Consider the following 20,827-nt stretch of genomic DNA (forward strand, 5'->3'; position numbering starts at 1 on the left):
CCATTGACCTCACCCTCAGCAGGTTGCCAATCTTTTGATTCAAGCATAGCTTCTGGTTAGGGTACTCACGGTATGTGTGTATGGGCACACGCTCACCCACGCAGGTCGATGACAATCGTGGCATATTCATTCAAGTTTGAAGATGAGTCCTTGAATCTGATCCAGTCCACCGATTCAAAGTTGTATGGCAGGAACTCCTCAGCCTCCCTCGACCACACTTGCACCATTTTCATCTCTGGTACTGTAGTCCTCAGAGGATTTCATTACAACTGCATTTTAAAAATCAGCCATGACAGATTCAAGATAAGATCACATGACATATGCGTATCATGAAAAAAAGCACACGAGCTACTTGGTTAAAGAATGCAATGGCCAGGATGGAAGTTTTGCGATCATAACATTTTGGGAATTTTATTTTAAAGTTTACAAATCATTTTCAAAGAAGCTATTAAACTGTCTTCCGTCAAATAACACAACATGCTTTGAATTTCTTCAGAAAATTGTGTTATTACTGAATTATTGATAGTACCTGGAAGTGTAGAATGACAAGCTGAATGCTTTAAGTTGTTATAACAGCCTACAAATTTAATTTTGTGCTAAATGTTCCTTATTGACATGACATTTATATTTTATTTTCAAGTTATAATTTCCCCCTGTACTATAAGTAAATCAAATAAACCAAGTCGAGTGCAAATTCAAAAATTGTAACTTGGTAAATTTACAAGCCACTTGGAGGGTGTTCAAAGGTCATTTAATTAGCTAATGTACATTTCCATTAAACACATCAAACTTGATAAACATGGTCAGAGGTTTCACATTAGCATAGAAAGTGTCTCCCTCAGGCATATTGAAAATGACCTCGACTAACTCCATACACTTCAACCTTCAAAATCCAAATGCCATGCAATGTATACCTCTCATCAAGAACTCCCAATCTCCCAGAGATCCAGAAGTTTATGTAGTTGTGCTTGTGGGAGACAATTAACTATATCCTTGTATACCCTTGACCATCAAAATTCTATTGATCTCACATTTAAACAGTATTAACTGAGTGTGCGGCTTTCCAATTATTTTTGGGACCGAGTTCTAATCATCTACTTCCCTGTGCATAAAAAGCCAAATCTTTAAGTTTCCTCTGAATGGACTGGCTCCAATTATAATGCTTTTGTCTCTATCCCAGACTGACCCGTTATTGGGAAAATGTTTGATCTACCATATTATTTTCTGTTAAAATGCTAAAAAAATCCTTCAATGTCACATTTAATTGTGACATTGAAAGCCATTTGGCCTGTCAAGTTGATGCTGGCTCTTAGATAATTTCATCAGTCCCATTTCCCACCCCCTCCCCACCATTTTATTTGCTTGTATCCAATTCTCTCTCATCTACCCATCAACTCCCCCAAATTCCTTAACAGCATCTACTGTAGGGACATTTTTCGATAGCTGATTAATTCATCGGAAAGCCTTTGGGATGCAGCAGAAGACTGGGTCATCTAGACAAAATCCATGTGGTCACAGGGATAACCTACAAACTACTCAAAGGCAGGAGCTGGCAGTCAGGGTCAAACCCAAGCTATTGGAGCATTGTGGCAGCAGGATAGCTGTGCTGCTCTCAAATATGGTCAATACCATATAAAAGTTTCCCCCTCTCCCCCTCTATTTTTGGTTGAAAAAGCTGGTATTTTCCATAGATCATGTGTAACATTCACTCCTCCCCATATTTGACCCTGGCCACCGGCCCATCTGAGCTCCTGACACCCAGACTGTGGACTCTGACCTAGGCCGCAGCCGCCCATCCATCCGAGATCCTGATGTCCTGACTGCAGACTCTCATCTAGGCCCTGGCCACCCCATCCAAAGCCCCGAATGAGATCTTGCCACCTGGTCCTGGCTGCTGACCCAGACGAGCTTTCAAAACCTCAAGCGACATTTGTGGTAATCTGCAAGAGTCAGGAAAATTGTTTCAGATTGTATCTACATCAGTTATTCTCAAGCTTTTTATGGCTAAGGCTCCCTTCCAACTCTGCTCAAAGTTTATGGACCCCCTTCCCTCTAAAGCAGTCAAGTTTAGTTGGTTTCTTCTGTACTTCTCTTCTACCAATAACATAAAAAAAATTTTATGATTTCAGTCCGTGGCCCCCCTTAAATGAGCTGTGGCCACACCAGGGGGCCATATGCCACTCGTTGAGAATGGCAGATCTACATCATTCCAATTCTAGAATCAAGATCATTCCAACTTGTGTTATTATGCAGGGCTTGTGCCTGTACAATTTGAGATATTATTAACTCACCTGCATGTGAGAAAATTAACCTTTTGCAAAACGAAGGTCACCCACCAATCTGGCCAAGGTGTACCAGGCAGGACAGATATCGAAGAAGTACTTCACCCAGTGACATCATTGGGGTTGGTGTCACCAAGGTGGTAACTCATGGTATCACCCCCCCCCCGACCCACCACCGTGGACCAAGTGTTGGTGGCGGCACTGAGCAGGGGATCTTTGACCGGAGTTCATTAGAAGGTTGAAAAAGTAAATTCACATAGTGTTTTAGACTTATAGGTATATTGATACATATAAGCTGGGCTTACGAAAAATGTTTTTGTTGTTATATCTAACTACAGGGATATTTTTATTTTAAAAAATAATAAATTTCTGCTGAAACACTGCACAAAAATTTTATAGACAATTATTTTGGTGTCACCCCTCTGATGGTGTCTACAGCCCCTGCACCCGCTAGTGATGACAGTGATGCGCCATCAGAGTGCCAGAGATTCCATTGGTTACCCAAGAGAAAGTGTTTGAAAATCATGGCCTCAAATCCTGCACAAAGCCAATGCTCTCCCAGGCAGCAGGGATAGTCTTTGCTGAATCATGAATTTACTTCACAAGGATATAGTTAATTGTCCTACCAGGGTGCCTTGGAGCACAGGTTACTGAACATGGCAGAACAAGGGGAGCTGGATGAGGTGCGACCTAGCTTAGGATCAGTGGCCAAATGTCTCCCATCAGACAACAGAAGGCAGAAATCTAGCCACTGTGTTTTTTCCCTTCATTTTACCAGTGTTTTTTTTTCTCCCAGTCAAATTTTTTTCCTTTGAATGTGCATTTTCCTTCTCGAACATTGACATCAAATCTAGTCGTGTAATTTTCTCTTATTTCTAAATATTTATTTATTCTAATGTTATCTCTTGCTTCACCTCATTTCCTGAAATGAGATCGTGCTGTCTCATCAATATGTCATCCTGCTATAACTGATCAATTTACAGAATTTAATATACAGATATGCTGTATTAAACCCCATGGAACAATTCTCAAATATTTGCTGCCAGGAACATCAAGATTCTAGAAACTGGAGAAAGAGTGGAATAATTGACCAATATTAAGTTGATTTACATTCAGAGACCATTACAACATGGTACAGGTCCTTCGGCTCATGATGTGCTGACTGACACCAATAACCCTCTATTTTCGGACATCCATGTGCCTATCTAAGAGTCTTTTAAATGTCCCTATTGCACCAGCCTCCACCACCACCCCCAATGCATTCTACGTCCCTTTGGAAAATGTTGCTAATATGGAAACAGTCAATACATATCACATTTAGGTTTAGGTATCCAGCAAGCAACGGATTTCATTTTAGTTTTTATTTAACCAATTTAATTTATACGTTACTTTTCTTGCCATAATCCATTTTCAAAATGGTTGTTATTTTGTTTAATATATTTGTGTTGAAAATGTTGTACTTGTTAAAAACTATTCACTAGCCAGAATAAAAAAGTGCCCTCAGGACCAGTCTCAAAATGTGCATTGGTTTAAATCAGTATTTATATAAACACATATCTGTTAACAGTGATAAACTATCAAATCTGTTAGTTCATTCTCGCCATTTTATACCACAGTGGAAGTTGGACTTCTGTAATGCAAACACAACCGGCAGGAAGAAGACCTCAGATTGAATACCAGTCCTGTCACTATCTGGAGTTTGTGTGTACACACTCCAAGAGTCTACTGTTCCTCCACACTTCTCAGTTTAGCCTTCCTCAATGCATTACCTCGCAGTTTATGCTAATCTATTTATATTTTCATATTGCCAAAATCTACCTTGATCATAAATCGCACGATCAATTTTGATCAAATCTTCTGTGTGTTAAATAAATAAAACAGCAGATTCTGCATCAACGTCAAAAACACTCAAACACTCAGTCCTGGCTGGGTATTTTCAGCATTTTAGATCTGATTCTATAAATGTGCTCCCGACATATTTACATGTGTCTCAATTATCACGGGGCCTGGTACTGAACCCTGTGGAACACTTGTAGATTGACATCCAGGCTCTAGAAGTTCAATAATCAGGTGTGTGGTGCTGCCATAGCTCACTGGAGCACTGCACCGGCACCTCACAGGGCCGCTCCAGGCACCTCAGTGGGCAGCTCCGGTACCTACGTTGCCATTTTTGGTGAACTCCAGCACCTAAAGAATTAGCACTGCACCCCTACCAATAATCCTCTGCTTTCTGTCACTTTCTCTTGGCCTTGAAGTGGAAAGCTAAACACAGCGGTCAAGAAGAACAAGGCTAAAGGGAGAAATTTGTTCAATTATATTAACTATTTGGCACATGAGATAAAAGAATGATAAATGAGGATCTAAGCAAAATATGGCAGGTTACGCCACATTGGAAAGAGTCTCAGGAGGCTAACATTCCTTGTTCTGATTATTCTATTTCACTTCACAAAAGATCAAAAATATCAGCTTTACTTACTTAAAGACAATTTGTTCTGGTCTGCCAAACTCCCATACTATTGCAGGTTAAAAGCACAGGCAGGATGCCAACCGATATCAAATACTTGATTATTCTGTGGCAAATTTTTAAGATAAATGTTTATCATGTTTTTATTCTGCACCTGGCTTACATTGACAAGGATGGGCTCAGTAGTAACACTATAATTTCATTGATGTAATTTTACAGGATTAAATAAAAATAAATAATTTTATATGCCCCTGTTAATGCCAATGTGAATCAGATTATTGCAATAATAACATGCATATGGCATTGATGCAGATCAACAATCCATATTGCTCATCTTCCCATCTTGAGTCTATTTTAGGTTGTGCAGCAATACTACCAGGAACATAATCTTTCCTTGTAGATATTTGCTATTATTCAGCATTAATTTTAGGACAAGTTTACCTTTCTGATATTGCCAATCATCCAAAGCTAAAACACAGTATTTGAAATTGAACTTGAATTTAATTAGCTAATGTGTGAAAGAAGCTCTGGATATGGCAGGAAAAATTATTTCTGGAAATTTATGCAATTACACAGCCATTTATATTTTTTAAAAATTAAAAATGTTGCCACACGGAGCACAAAACATCAACTTGTTGGATAACAATAATTAAAAGACAATGCTGGTGAAGAGGTTGCATCCATCCATTGGACAAATCTGACGATGATTATTAAAGTCAAATCAGGTATAAATTCGGTCACAGGAATAATGAGATCAATATGAGAATGTATAATGTCTGAATGCAAGGCTAAAATTTAATAGGAAAAATAAAACTTTGAAAACCGTGCTTACGATATTTTTCTTTTTTCTTAAACTTTATTTATTAAAAAGATCGTTAAGAAAAAAGCAGCATACAATCCAATAAGAACAATTTTGTATGTATGTATATATATAAAAGAAAACACAAAAAAAAACAAACCCCCCCCCCCACCCTCCCACCCCATCAGCCAGCTCTCTTAAGGAGAGCCAAGAATATAAACAAAAAAAAGACCAGAAGTATTTAATAAATCAAAGTACATCCAAATGCATATATTCCAAATAAGGTAACCACTTATTAACAAAGAAAATAATTATCATGCAGATTATATGTAAATTTTTCCATAATAATATAAGCTTTCAATTCAATCTGCCAACCTATTATACTAATCGTTATATTATCTTTCCATGTACTAGCCACACATTTTCGTGCCACAGACAACACTAATCATACAAATGCAATTCGAAACTTATCCAACCCTAATCCCCTTAAAGGAACCATGTAGCCCATTAGAAAAATAGATGGGTCTAATGGTAACTTAATATTGTATAATTTTTCTAAAACTAACCTAATTTCTTCCCAAAATGGTTGTACTTTAACACAGGACCAAACAGCATGTAAAAAAAAGTTTCAGTACATAAACCACATCTAAAACAAGAATCCGAATTACTAAAACCATACTTTTTTCAATTTCTCCAGAGTTAAATATAACTGATGTAAAAAATTATAATTAACCATTCCATATCATCAATTTTGTTACATTATCATAACACATATCCACCTAATGATCTTCCGAAAAAATAAAAGTTAAATCATTTTCCCATTTAAGCTTAGACTTCTCCCAGTCCAGTTTATCCATACTATCTTGTAACACTTGATACATAACTGAAATATAACCCTTTTATGGTATAGAGGAAATCAAAGATTCAAATTTCATCAATACAGGTAGAATCATCTCTTTACCATAGATATCTTTTACCAAAGCTCGAAGTTGGTAATAAACAAACATAGAATCTTCAGAGATATCAAATCGTTCCCTCAATTGATTAAAAGAAAGAAGGTGTCCTTCCTCAAAAACAATCCTGCAATATCTTTATACCCTTCCAATCCCAACTCTTTAAATGATTATTAAACATTGAAAAAGGAATAAGCTGATTATTATATAGTGGGGTTAAAATTGATAATTTACCTTTTGATCCTAGAACCTTATTTCTTCTAGTCCATACCTTCAACAAATGTTTTAATACCGGCATATTATATTCCCACAACAAATTCATATTCCATCGAAATATAAATTGATGCATCTCAACTTCAGAAATACAAGCCATCTCCACTTTCGCCCAACTTGGAGGCTGGTCCAAGTCCATCAATCTACTAATAAATTTCAACTGAGCTGCTTCATAATAATTTTGAAAATGAGGTAACTGAAGTCCACCTAGCACATATTTCCATGTAAGTTTATACAATGCTACCTGTGGTAATTTACCTTTTCATAAGAATTCCCTCACAACTTTATCTAAAGCCTGAAAAAAACCCTTTGAAAGGGAACATGGTATCGATTGAAATAAATATTGGATTCGAGCAAAAATGTTCATCTTAATACAATTAATTCAACCAATTAAAGTTAATGGAAGGTCTTTCCATTTAATTAAATCTGCTTTAATCTTTTTTAAATAAAGAAACATAATTTAACTTATATAATGATTGATAATCAGCATTTATAGTTATTCCTAAATATTTAATTTTATTGGACCATTTCAATTTTTAAATATTTTTATACTCTGAATAATCACCCTCTCCAACTGGCAAAATTTCACTTTTATTCCAATTAATTTTATATCCAGATAATTTTCCAAATTGTAATAAACATTCCTGCAAATGTAACAATGACTGCTTTGGTTCTGTCAAGAATATCAAAACATCATCTGCAAATAGATTAATCTTATATTCCTCAGCCATAACTCTCATCCCTCTTATCTTTTCATTCTGTCTTATTGTCTGAGCGAACAGTTCAATAGCCAATGCAAACAAAGCTGGTGACAATGGACGCCCTTGCCAGGACGAATGTGTCAATTTGAATGGTAAGGAAACTTTTGTATATAAAGTTTTAACCCAACCAATAAAAAAAGGCCCAAATTTAAACTTCTCTAACACCTTAAATTAAAAAAATCCCATTCAACCCTATCAAAGGCTTTTTTCCGCATCTAACTGGCTGCTTTCGATATGCATTGACCAAAGTTATCAATTGAAGAATATTATCTGACGAATGACTATTCTTAATAAAATCTGTTTGATCAATATGTATCAACTTAGGTAGTACTTGGCAAGCCGGTTTGATAACACTTTTGCTATAATTTTATAATCTACATTCAATAAAAAAATAGGTCTATATGAAAACACTTTCAATGGATCGCTTACGATATTATTCTCATATAAAATTAGGTAACTTGGAAGTTCACACAAAAAAATGTGTGTGCGTGTGCGTATTTGAAATTTTATAAGTTTTAACCACCAAATAAAATTTATTGTTCAAATCTTCAAAATAGTCTAATCCATTATACATGTGGTATATACCCCACTCCCCCATCCCCTTCCCCCTAAAGCCCCATGAAAGAATGAAAAACATACAAGATGTAAGTAAAAAGACTGGAGATTGTCCAGAGACTCCTTTTCCAGAAATCATATAAAGGAGGTCACTAAGGTTTGAGGTTACCAAACAAATTATTAAACAACACATATGGGTGGATCTTTTCCAAAATATATGGTATCTATTCCTTAAGATATATATAATTTTCTCAAGTGGTATTCAACTATGAATTTCTGCATTTCATCTCTCCATTCCTAAGTCTGTATTTGATTTCAAAGTTATAACAATACATTTCCTAGATACTGCTAAGGCAACTTTTACAAACTTTATTTGATACAAATTTAATTTTTATTTAGGTGTAATACCTTTAATATCACATCAAGCCAGAAAGGATTTATGCAAAAATATATTTGAAATAAAGGCTTTTCTGATTTGCTCTTTGAGATTAAAGTAGCCAAGTGTCTCTTAAACAGCCTGTTTTCCAAAGAGGTTGGGCAAACGACAGAATACAAAGATCAGCAGACTTGGGTAACAGAAGAATTCCACATGCTGCAAATGCAGAACAAAAATATAAAAGGAAGAAAGATGGAGGAACATGAGATAAACTCGAAATAGAACATAAACCATCAAAATAATTATAACAATTTTTCTTAATAGGCAGTGTCCGGGTTCAAAACGAGTTTTGTTACCTAGAACTTGAATTTGTATTTAAGTCGGAACAAGTAAATATGGTCCTTATTTAGCGTCAGTTACTCAAATATTTATCTTAATATATAGTATATATTTGACCTTTCTATGTGTGCAAAAGATTTAAGGAACACTTCCAAACACACTACAACATCTTAAACATAATAGTACAGTACATATTTGATGGTCCAGAAGAAGAAGATGATGGAGAGATGGCTACTGTTGGAGAGGATGGACCTGGTGCTGGAGAGTCAGGGTTTGATTATGCTTCTGGAGAGGGGATCTCCAGCACTTGCATCGGATTTATGCTATGGGGGCATGGTTACTCTGTAATTATGTGTGTAGAGTACTGTGGTTTCCGGGCTTTTCCCCTGGAAGATTTGGGACAATACAAATACAGTACAGGTGTATTAGGATTTTTGCCACGTGAAACCTAGAGGTGGAATCAGCTGGAAAGTGGCATCTATTCATTTCTAGCTGCCTCTAACCCAAGGAGGCAGTAGAGTTACCAAACTGTTGGTTCACGAGTCACTTGTAAACCAATAAAATAAGAGTACACAATACTGTATAGGTGTGATATTCAAATCCATACTTTTCAATTTCAAATCTGTTCTTGTACTCATGATATGCAGTATGCTACTTTCTCGCGATGCCAGGCAATGGCAGCATCGCACGAGAGTACGGTACAGCATACTCTCTCGCGATACCAGGCAATGGCAGCATCGCACGAGAGTACCGTGCAGCATAATCTCTCACGCTGCTGTCTCAACCAAGCTCGAACTGGAAGTGGACGGCATTCTACTTCCAGCTGGCTTGTCAATTCATAAGTATGAGTTGTTTGTACATCAGACATTTTTAACCTGGGGACTGCCTGCATTTAATTAACACTAAATCATTTCCATTTGGATCCTTGCCCTCATAATTCCTAAAATTAGAATGATACCTTATTCTCAGTAATCTCGCACTAAGACAGAAGACAGATATATTTGCTTGGCCTCTAGTTAGCTAAGCTGCAACTACACTGTGTCCCCACCTCAACTAAACTAAGTACCTGCCACCAACTAAAAAGTTAGTAAAAATGCAATGAATAATTCCCTTAGATAATAACGCTCTTTGAATATATTTAGATATCACCACGCAATTCCTCCTTTTAAACTAAATGCAATGTGATCTTAAAGCCATCCGCTATTGAAAATAAACTTTCTTGAAAATTCTTAATATCTCACCAAGTGTTCAGGTGAATATAAATGAAACATGAGGAGATCAAATAAATTCTTATCAAACAAACCCTGAGAATATATGTAGCCACGACATAATCCTTAAAGGGGCAACAAGATTCAAGCAACTATTATTGTTCACCACCTATATCACACAAACTACATTGACCATCTAGATAATCTTTTGCAAGACCTAAATTACCCTTTGGAACAGCTATGTCATCTATCAGGTCTCGAGAGGCATAATGTGAGAACCATGCAATATATGCTGTTTATTCCAAGGTGTAGTGTATCGGTAGGGGCAGCATGTTTAGTACAATGCTGTTGAAGCTCCAGAGACCTGGTTTTGAATCCAGGGCTGTCTGTAAGGAGTTTGTCCGTTCTCTCTGTGTCTGGATGGATTTCCTCTGGGTGCTCCGCTTTCCTCCCACCCTTCAAAATATAGGGGGGGGGGGGGAAAGAGGTGGATGTAGGTTAATTGGGTGTAATTGGACAGCACGGGCTCATGGGCCAGAAGGGCCTGTTACCATGCTGTATGTCCAAAAAAAAGAGTATCATACGAACAATTCCAAAAATTCACATCTTTAAAAGATATTATTTTCTTTGTCTCTGTATTAATGGATAACACATACTGAAACTATGCCCTGCTGTTCTAGATTACTTTGTGAGGAGAAACATCCGCTTAGCATGGACCCTGTCAAGTCCTTGATTCTTCCAGACTCCAGTGCATACATATATTCCACAATTTATAAATGTCCAATTTAAGCATTTTTTTTTGCTGTAACAGGTGGTACCACTCTTTCACTGCATTGGAATACAATGTACTCATAATGCATTTAACCCAAACTTTTTAATTTGCAAAATTTCACATCATGCCTTGTTTTCCAGGAACACATTCCTTTCAAAAATTGAGGAATAGTGGTTTGGCCAAATTTGTCTCCATTATTAACAGTCGATACAACTGCCAGGTGCAGGCTCAACACTCTGTTGCTTCCAGGTTGATGAATCATTTCTCTATGCCATTTTAATTCTACTGAGCATCCTCCTCCGTATTTAAATTGAATGATGGTTAATGTGTAATAATTAGTACCTGCCACTGTGTGCCACAAAGAAATAAGATTAAATGCTTCTGCTTGTTAATCAAAATAATTGTTGATTTTTGTTCATTAGCACACATGTCCAGTGATAAAAGATGTCTAAGTTGACAAAGAATCCTTGCATTTGTCATTGCATAACATACCAACTGAGGTTATTTAAGAAAATGATTGCAACATTGCAACTGTCAAGTCAAGTTCTTGAAAGATATGGTTTGCTTCTCTAAGAATGACTTATGGCAGGAATGACTTATGAGGAAAGATTGCGCAAATTGGGATTGTATTCGCTGGAGTTTAGAAGATTGAGAGGGGATCTCATAGAGATCTATAAAATTCTGGCAGGACTGGACAGAATGGATGCAGATGGGATGTTTCCAAGGATGGGAAAATCCAGAAACCGTGGCCATGGTTTGAGGATAATAGGCAAACCATTTAGGACCGAGATGAGGAGGAATTTCTTGACCCAGAGGGTGGTGAATCTGTGGAATTCATTGCCACAGAGGGCAGTAGAGACAGGTTCATTAAATATATTTAAGAGGGAATTAGATCTATTTCTTCAGTATAAGGGTATGAAAGGTTACAGAGAGAAGGTGGGGTCGGGTTACTGAACTTTAAGATCAGCCATGATCTCGTTGAATGGCGGAGCAGGCTCAAAGGGTCGAATGAGCTACTCCTGCTCCTATCTTCTATCTTTCTATGAAACTACACAGGCTGTGATGATGCTTGGAAGACAAGGTCTCTTTTGTGCACAGTTAATTTCGGGCTGACATTTTCATCCCTCTTCCATAGTTACATTTTCAAAAAGTCACAGAAAGAACAACGAAACAATTAGAATGTGGAAAAGATCTGCAGGCACTCTTATCAGCTAGTGATGAAAACAACTACTGCTGATGTCACCGCTCCGCTACTGGACAAGATTTACCCAACTTCTGAATCTCGTGCAACTGTTGCAGCCATCAGTGTCACATTCCATTATTTTGTGTGACAATCTCCCAGATAAATCAGGTTACAAGGCAGTACCTTCAAAATCTGTCATCCCCGCCATTTAGAAAGACAAGGGCACAAGGTGCATGGGAATATGACCAGCTCCAAACTCCCAACATCACATCCATTTTTGGCTTTGAAGTGGATCACCATTCCTTTCTCATCACTGCACCAAAATCATGGAACTTCCTCCCAAAAAGTACTTTGAGAGTGTCTTCCTCAGGAGGATTGCAACAGTCAAAGAAAACTGTGAGGGCCACTCATGATTGGGCACCTGCATCCATGATCACATATTGTGATTTTACAAGATTAAACTAATGATTTAAATGCCTTAACGTTTAGAGACAATCTTGGTTTCTCATAATATTTGTGACTAGAAACATGCACAAACTGTGCATTGATTTGCAATCTTTATTTGCTATCTCCATCTCTCTGGTGGCGTCTTGCATTGGGAATTGATAGTTTAGAGCATATTTACATTTGTCACAAGAGGAGGACTTCGCTTTCTTAGAACATAACAAGCAGATGGCAGCTGTGAAGTTCACTTTCAACTTCTCAGAAGTTCAAGGTTGATTTCAGAAAGTTAAGTAGATAATTTAATATCAAGTCTATTGATTTAGAGACCAATCTGTAGACACTAATAGTTATTTAATTGAATTAAAAACTCCTTAATGTAATAAAGCTTATCATTCTCCAGAGAGGAATTGGTCAGTATTTAACCAACAGCTAGAAAGCACAAGATAAGCATTATTTAGCATATTTCTAACTGTAAGAAAATAGAATCCTGTTGGTCCAACTTAACTGGCAAAAAACTTTCATAATTTATATATTCCATTAAAATGCAACTATACTATACAATATAACAGTGCAACAATTAATACCTCTGTTGGCCCACGACTGGAATGGCAGGTCCAGCTTCAAAAGAGTCTTGGAGTTTGCAAATGACATGCCAGTAATTTGCTTCATCAGCAATAACGATGAGTCGCACAACAGAAAATCTCGTGAAATGGTGTGAGAATAACAGCCCAAGTCTCAACACGGATAAGACGAAGGAAGTGACTGTGGACTTCAGGAAGACCAGGGTCGACCACCCTCCACTACACGTGCGGGAGAAACACACCAGGTCAGGTAGCATTCATATGGGTATTCTCAGTTTGGGCATACCTGATGAAGGTAAAAACACAGAAACGCTGAAGGAATTCAACAGGTCTGGCAGCGTCCACAGGAAGTAAAGATATATAACTGATGCTTTGGGCCTGAGGCCTTCTTCAGCGTTTCACTGTTTCATACCTGATGAAGGGCTCAGTCCCAAAATGTTGGTTACCCTTTACTTCCTACAGATGCTGCGTGACCTGATTTCTGTTACCACTCCAATGCAAATGGTATGTTGGCCTTCATATCAAGAGGGTTTGAGTCTAGGAACAAGGATACCTTACTGCAGCTGTACAGGGCCTTGGTGAGACCCCACCAGGAGTATTGTGTGCTGTTTTGGTCACCTTATCTAAGAAAGGATGTTCTTGCAATGGAGGGAGTGCAGAGGCGATTCACCAGACTGATACCTGGAATGGCAGGAATGACTTAGGAGGAAAGATTGCGCAAATTGGGATTGTACTCGCTGAAGTTTAGAAGATTGAGAGGGGATCTCATAGAGATCTATAAAATTCTGGCAGGACTGGACAGAATGGATGCAGATGGGATGTTTCCAAGGATGGGAAAATCCAGAACCCGGGGCCATGGTTTGAGGATAATAGGCAAACCATTTAGGACCGAGATGAGGAGGAATTTCTTGACCCAGAGGGTGGTGAATCTGAGGAATTCATTGCCACAGAGAGCAGTCGAGGCAGGTTCATTAAATCTATTTAAGAGGGAATTAGATCTATTTCTTCAGTATAAGGGTATTAAAGGTTACAGAGAGAAGGCGGGGACGGGGTACTGAACTTTAAGATCAGCCACGATCTCGCTGAATGGCAGAGCAGGCTCGAAGGGTCGAATGACCTACTCCTGCTCCTATCTTCTATGTTTCTAAGACCGTTAAACAATTTCATACCATTAGAGTCTCAGTTGAGGTTTCCCGTTTATTTTCTGCTTCAAGTCTATTACAAAGTCCAACAGCTGCTACCCAATGAAATTTATTTACTGAGTATTAAGTATGCTTAAAGCAATCTTGGTTTATATCATCAGTCAGTATTTGAATTGTGGATTTATTCAAGTGTCGAGATTGGATCAGCAATCATGGAATGAATAACAAGTAATTTGGTACAGCAGATTGGAATTCAGAGCTCTTATTTTAGTTTTTGACTCTTGAGTCTATCTGCATGTGCGATCATATTAAAGTGAGAAAGATACAAGTTGTTCTAGCTTAATTTTAATTAGAAAGCATAAACTTACTGGCTCAGTGAATGACTGCTTCTGGGTGAGTGTATAATTCTTAACAGCAAACAACCATCCTAAATACATTTATTTGATGCTTTATTTAAGCAATATGCTGTTACTGTGAGATTATTGAGATGTTTTTATGCATCATTAGATTTCCACTGATTGAATAATTGTAGCCTACAATTAATAGGAACTAAAACTGGCAGAAAGAGGTGACAAATAATGATTATTGCCAAGAATTTGACTTTGAAAACCCTTAGCAAGGAATCATCAGTGCTCCTAATTATTAAACGAGAACAAAGAAATTACATTTGAGCTGTGAATTGCATTAACATATAAAGGAGAAATTAACTAACGATGTTTGCCAATGTCAAATCAGAATAAAAAGTCAGTGTCTGCCTTCTGTTTTGTATTTATTTTGGAAATGTATGCAGCACCAATCAAAGCTGCAAACAGAATCTGAAAAAATCATTGAGGAACTCAGGAAGGTATTTGTTCAGGCATGGCTGATTCGTACCACTGAAATATTTACCATCTATGAACCCTTGTTCTGTTTCCCTTCAAACTCCCTGCGAAGATTCTGATTTACAAAGCCTTCTACTTGCAAACTTAGGTCGTAAACAATATTAGTTTATTTAAGGTAATTTCACACAATGATCATTACAGTAGAATCGCCATTATCCAGGACTCAATCATCCTGAAACTCAAACAACTGGTTAAAAAAAAGAGGAAATAAATAATGTTTTTTTATTATAATGAATAAAGTTTAAATAAAAGCTTACAATTGTGTCTCGCCCACAGCAGCTGTTCAAATAAAGTTACAATGAAGTTGTGTTTGAATAAAAGGATGAAGAGCTGGCCAGAGCTGCTTGCCATTGGGACAACTCACCTAAAGCGCCTCCCTATCCCTGCCTGGTAAAAGTCTTTATCTTTATTTCTATATTATTACCTATATTAGTAAGGCTTTATCTGTAAACTTAGGGGAAGGGGGAATTACCGGTAATTATGATGGTGACGCAACGATGTTAAAGAGCCAGCGACTGGGGTTCGAATTTAAAGGAAGGTGCACCGAGGGCCTGACCAGGACACTTGTATGGAGGTGAGTCAAGTTGTCAGTGCAAGAGAAGGGTGATTGATTATGAGAGGAGAATGGTTAACGTAGCAAAGCTGTTACAGCGCCTGCAACCGGGGTTCAAATTTAAATTTTATAAGTTACGGAAATTGAAGTGAACTTTTTACACAATTAAAGACTACAATACTGATTTTTTTTTCCAAATTACTTTACATTTTGCACTGTCTTTTGTCTTTCAAACAGTATATTCTTAACACAGGTGTCTTATTTAGACATTGGAAGAGTGAGTCTCAGTCAACTGGAAAATTACACATATCTGACATCCATGATCCCTGAAGATGCCAGATAATGGGGATTTTACCGTGTTACCATAAAAACAGATTTAACCAAGATCATGGGTGAACCAGATATACAAGCAGATCTATTTTAGTCAGGTGTAAGTATTCTTATTTAGTTCTGGTCATTTTTAAATTTTCATCCATAAATAATTGATCTTCAGCAGCGTGGATTCAATGCTGGCAGCCTCTGCCATCTCGAGTACTTCGATGTTGGAGATGAAGTCGCTCCAATGAATGTTGAGGATGGAGCGGAGACAACACTGGTGGAAGCGTTCTAGGAGCCGTAGGTGATGCCGGTAAAGGACCCATGATTTGGAGCCGAACAGGAGTGTGGGTATGACAACGGCTCTGTAATGGGGGACCATCGCCTTCCCGTGTTATCCGGTGAGCTCTCCAATAGCCACCAAGACAGAGGTGCACCAAAGAAGAGGTACAAGGACTGCCTAAAGAAAGCTCTTGGTGCCTGCCACATTGACCACCGCCAGTGGGCTGATATCGCCTCAAACCGTGCATCTTGGCGCCTCACAGTTCGGCAGGCAGCAACCTCCTTTGAAGAAGACCGCAGAGCCCACCTTACTGACAAAAGACAAAGGAGGAAAAACCCAACACCCAACCCCAACCAACCAATTTTCCCTTGCAACCGCTGCAACGTGTCTGCCTGTCCCGCATCGGACTTGTCAGTCACCAATGAGCCTGCAGCTGACGTGGACTTTACCCCTCCATAAATCTTCGTCCGCGAAGCCAAACCAAAGAAAAAATAATTAACTTTCTTAATAATTATAGTTCATTGGAGCAAATATATCACCAGTAACCTGTCCTGATCCAAACACATTGATGTTACAACCAAGAAATTGCCCCAAATATCAGCTTCTTAGAAACTTTTTTTAAAAATTGGCTATGTCCACAAGGTCTCTCCCCATCTCCAGCAAGACTCTCCCTTATTTCTTTGTCTCCATCTCAGGAGACAAACTCTCGACAGTCTTTTTCTACAGGCCCATCAATTCCCACAGCTACCTTGACTACAGCTCTTCACCTCTTGTAAGAATTCCATTCCTTTCTCTCAGTTCCAGGCTGAGGTCTTCCATGTCAGATCTCCTTCTTCTTCAAACTACTTGGCTTCCCCTCTACTACCATCACCCGCACATCTGCCCTTGCCCCCTCCACCCCATGCATAAAAAGGACAAGATTTCCCTTGTCCTTACCTACTACCCAACCAGTCTATGAATCCAACCACAGAACACAACTGCACAGAAACATCTCCTCTAGTTTATAGCTCACCGACCCTCAGTGGAAAAAGCCTATCTATATTTACTCTGCCTATCCCCCTCATAATTTTAAATACCTCTATCAAATCTCCCCTCATTCTTTTATGCTCCAGGGAATAAAGTCCTAACCTATTTAACCTTTCCCTGTAACTCAGTTCATGAAGTCCAGGAAACATTCTAGTAACTCTTTCTGGAGCAACTGCTGTCCATAAAAAGCTGCTCGGAGGCCAAATGGGCTCTTTACTTTTGATGCTTTTGAGGAATTCCTGATGACGTCCAGACGAGCTTGTTCTTAATAATATCATAATGTGCTTTCTAATGATAACATGTAATGACCAGTCTCAATTCAATCCTTTCAATAATGGGCAACAGAAAATATCAGAGCCTCACTCACCCACTCTCTATTCCACCATTACACTTAATGTGGGCTGACTAACTGCTCCAACCCCATGCATGGACCAACCCCCAGTCCATCGTGCATGCACACTGGAAGAAGATACTGAACGCATGCAGCCTCCAGGTGCCTGGAGCCAAACCGACAATGGTTAACAACAAGCCTCTTACACTTTCTATCCTGTAGTTAAAACTGCACACAATACTCCAAATTTGGCCTCACAAGTACCTTATATAACTTTACCATAACATCTCAACTCCTATACTCAATAATTTGATTTGTGAAGGCTAATATGCCAAAAGCTCTTTTTACAATCCTATCCACATTCAGGGAAATATGCACCTGTATTTCCAGGTCCCTCTGTTCTACTGCCCTCCTCAGTCCCTTACCATTCACTGTGAATGACCTTATCCACATTCAGGGAAATATGCACCTGTATTTCCAGGTCCCTCTGTTCTACTGCCCTCCTCAGTCCCTTACCATTCACTGTGAATGACCCTATCCACATTCAGGGAAATATGCACCTGTATTTCCAGGTCCCTCTGTTCTACTGCCCTCCTCAGTCCCTTACCATTCACTGTGAATGACCTTATCCACATTCAGGGAAATATGCACCTGTATTTCCAGGTCCCTCTGTTCTACTGCCCTCCTCAGTCCCTTACCATTCACTGTGAATGACCCTATCCACATTCAGGGAAATATGCACCTGTATTTCCAGGTCCCTCTGTTCTACTGCCCTCCTCAGTCCCTTACCATTCACTGTGAATGTCCTTTCTTGTTTTTTTTCTTCCAAATGCAACTCCTCACACTTGTTTGCATTAAATTCCAAATGCAATTTTTCAGCCTATTTTACCAGCTGGTCCAGATCCCTCTGCAAAGTTTGAAAACCTTCGCTGTCCACAACACCTCCAATATTAGTGTCATCTCCAAACTTGCTGATACAATGTACCACATTATCATCCAGATCATTGATATAGATGACAAATCACTAGTCATAGGCCTCCAATATGAGAAGCATCATCCACCACTACTCTCTGGCTTCTCCTGTCCAGCCATTATCAAATCCAGTTCACTATTTCACCATGAATACCAACATAAGAACCTTGCTGACTAACCTCCCATGTGGGTCCTTGTCAAAGCCCTTACAAAAATCCCAATAATTTACCTATTACTGATGTTAGGCTCATCAGCCTATAATTTCCAGGGTTACTTTTGGGGCCTTTTTTAAACAACGGAACAATGTGAGCTACCCTCCAATCCTCTGGCACTCCACCCATGGCTAAGGACATTTTAAATTTCTCTGTCAGAGCCCCTGCAATTTCTACACTAGCCTCATTCAAGATCTGAGGGAATTTCTTGTCAAGCCCTAGGGATTTATCCACCCATTTTTGCTTTAAGACAGCAAGCACTTCCTCCTCTTTAATCTGTATCAGTTCCATTATCTCACTGCTTGTTTTCCTTACTTCCCACGATTCTGTGCCTGTTTCCTGAGTGAATATTGGTCAAAAAAACATTTAAGATCTCCTCCATCTCTTTTGGCTCCATACAAAGCCGACCACTCTGATGTTCAAGGGGATCAATTTTGTCCCTTACTATCCTTTTGCTCTTAATATACCTGTAGAAACCCTTAGGATTTTGTCATGTCGCTTTTTTTTTTGCTGTCCTGATTTCTTTCTTGAGGTTTTTCTTGCATATTTTATGCTCAAGTACCTCTTGTACTCCATGTTGCCTTTACCTGCTGTACACCTCTCTCTTCTTCCAAACCACATCTCCATATCCCTCAAAAACCAAGGTTCCCTATGCCTGCTGACATTGCCTTTAATCCTGACAGGCACATACAAACTCTGTACTCTCAAAATGTCACCTTTGAAGGTCTTCCTTGCCTTAAAGCAAATTATCCCAATCCACGCATTCGAGATCCTTCCAGCATATCATCCTTTACCATTTTCGCCACCTACTAAGTGATCCCACCACCAGACACATATTCCCCTCTCCTCCCCTCACCGCCTTCTGCTTCCTCTGTGACTTGCTCATCCATTCCACCCTCTCCACCAATCATCTGTCCCCTCAGCACGCTGCGCTCACACCTCCTTCCTCACAACCATTCAAGGCCCCAAACTGTCATTCCAAGTGAAGAAACAATTCACTTGTGAATCAGAAGGGGTCATCTACTGCATCCAGTCTGTCTCCTTGACCGGATGGAGACTGGGAGACCGCTTCATTGAGCACCAAAGCTCTATCCACTGCAATAGCTGTATTCTCCCAGTGACCACCCATTCCAATTCCCCACCCAATTCTCTTGCAGATATGACTGTCCATTCCATACGCTGGCCATTTAAATTGGATAACCCTTTTACACTGTGTATAATTACTCCTAGTAAGTGGCGCAATCTCACTTTCGTCCCAATTTACTTTATAACCAGGTGCTATTTCATATTCTTTTAATCTTGAATATAATTTACGTAGTGAACTTTCCGGTTCCATCAAATAGATTATATGTCATCTGCAAATAAATTAATCTTATGTTCCTCTCTACCAACTCTAAAACCTTTAATACCAGAATCAGACCTAATCAATTCTGCCAATGGTTCTATGGCTAAAATAAATAAAGCTGGTGGCAATGGACAAAATAATACAATATGTTATTACTATCAAATAAAGGCTTATTTGCAGGATAAATTGGGTCCAACAATGTTATTGCCTGAAAGGAGTGAAATAGAAACTTTGACTTGTAGAAGCTTATTTCAGCTACATATACTTTATTGCAAAAGGGAATACGAAAACAAGGAATCCATAGATCGAGACAGGTGGGAAACAGATCTAAATATTGGTATTGGGGAGAAAAATTGTTTGGAACTGTGTCACGATAGTTTGACAAACACAATAAATGGTAGACATAGATTGGTTCAATATAACTTTTTACATCAATTATATCCCACAGAAATTAAATAGACAGAAACCAGATTTATTAGATAAATGTTTAAAGTGTAATCAAGAAATAGGTACATTTTTACATTCGCACTTGGTCATGTCCAAAGTTGAGACCTTTTTGGATGGAATTAGGACCATTTTTAGAACGGGTCACCAAAGTTAAATTTCCTCAAGATCCAATGATTTTGTTTATAGGTAATTTATCAGGGACAAGGCTAATACTGAAACTTAATATGTTTCGAAAGGAATTTGCGAAAATTGCCTTAGCAGTCACAAGAAAATGTATTGCGGTGACATGGAAATCAGATTTGTATTTGGGAATGGACAGATAGCACACTG

The 20,827-nt window shown here is 38.6% G+C and overlaps 1 protein-coding gene across 9 annotated transcripts in view; it reads right to left on the minus strand.

Moving 5' to 3' along the window:
• Positions 1-20,827, minus strand: part of LOC138735642 (extracellular sulfatase Sulf-2-like) — a 379,836-nt gene that overhangs the window by 296,071 nt on the left and 62,938 nt on the right. Inside the window, exon 1 of one of the 9 annotated variants that reach the window (XM_069883742.1) lies at positions 70-240. The exons of the other annotated variants lie outside the window; for them this stretch is intronic. The gene's annotated coding sequence lies outside the window, so the exon portion shown is untranslated. Of the gene's footprint in view, positions 1-69; positions 241-20,827 lie in introns of those variants that run through there. 9 annotated transcript variants of the gene reach the window in all.

Source organism: Narcine bancroftii, chromosome 6 (genome assembly GCF_036971445.1).
Source record: "Narcine bancroftii isolate sNarBan1 chromosome 6, sNarBan1.hap1, whole genome shotgun sequence".
Taxonomy (NCBI): domain Eukaryota; kingdom Metazoa; phylum Chordata; class Chondrichthyes; order Torpediniformes; family Narcinidae; genus Narcine; species Narcine bancroftii.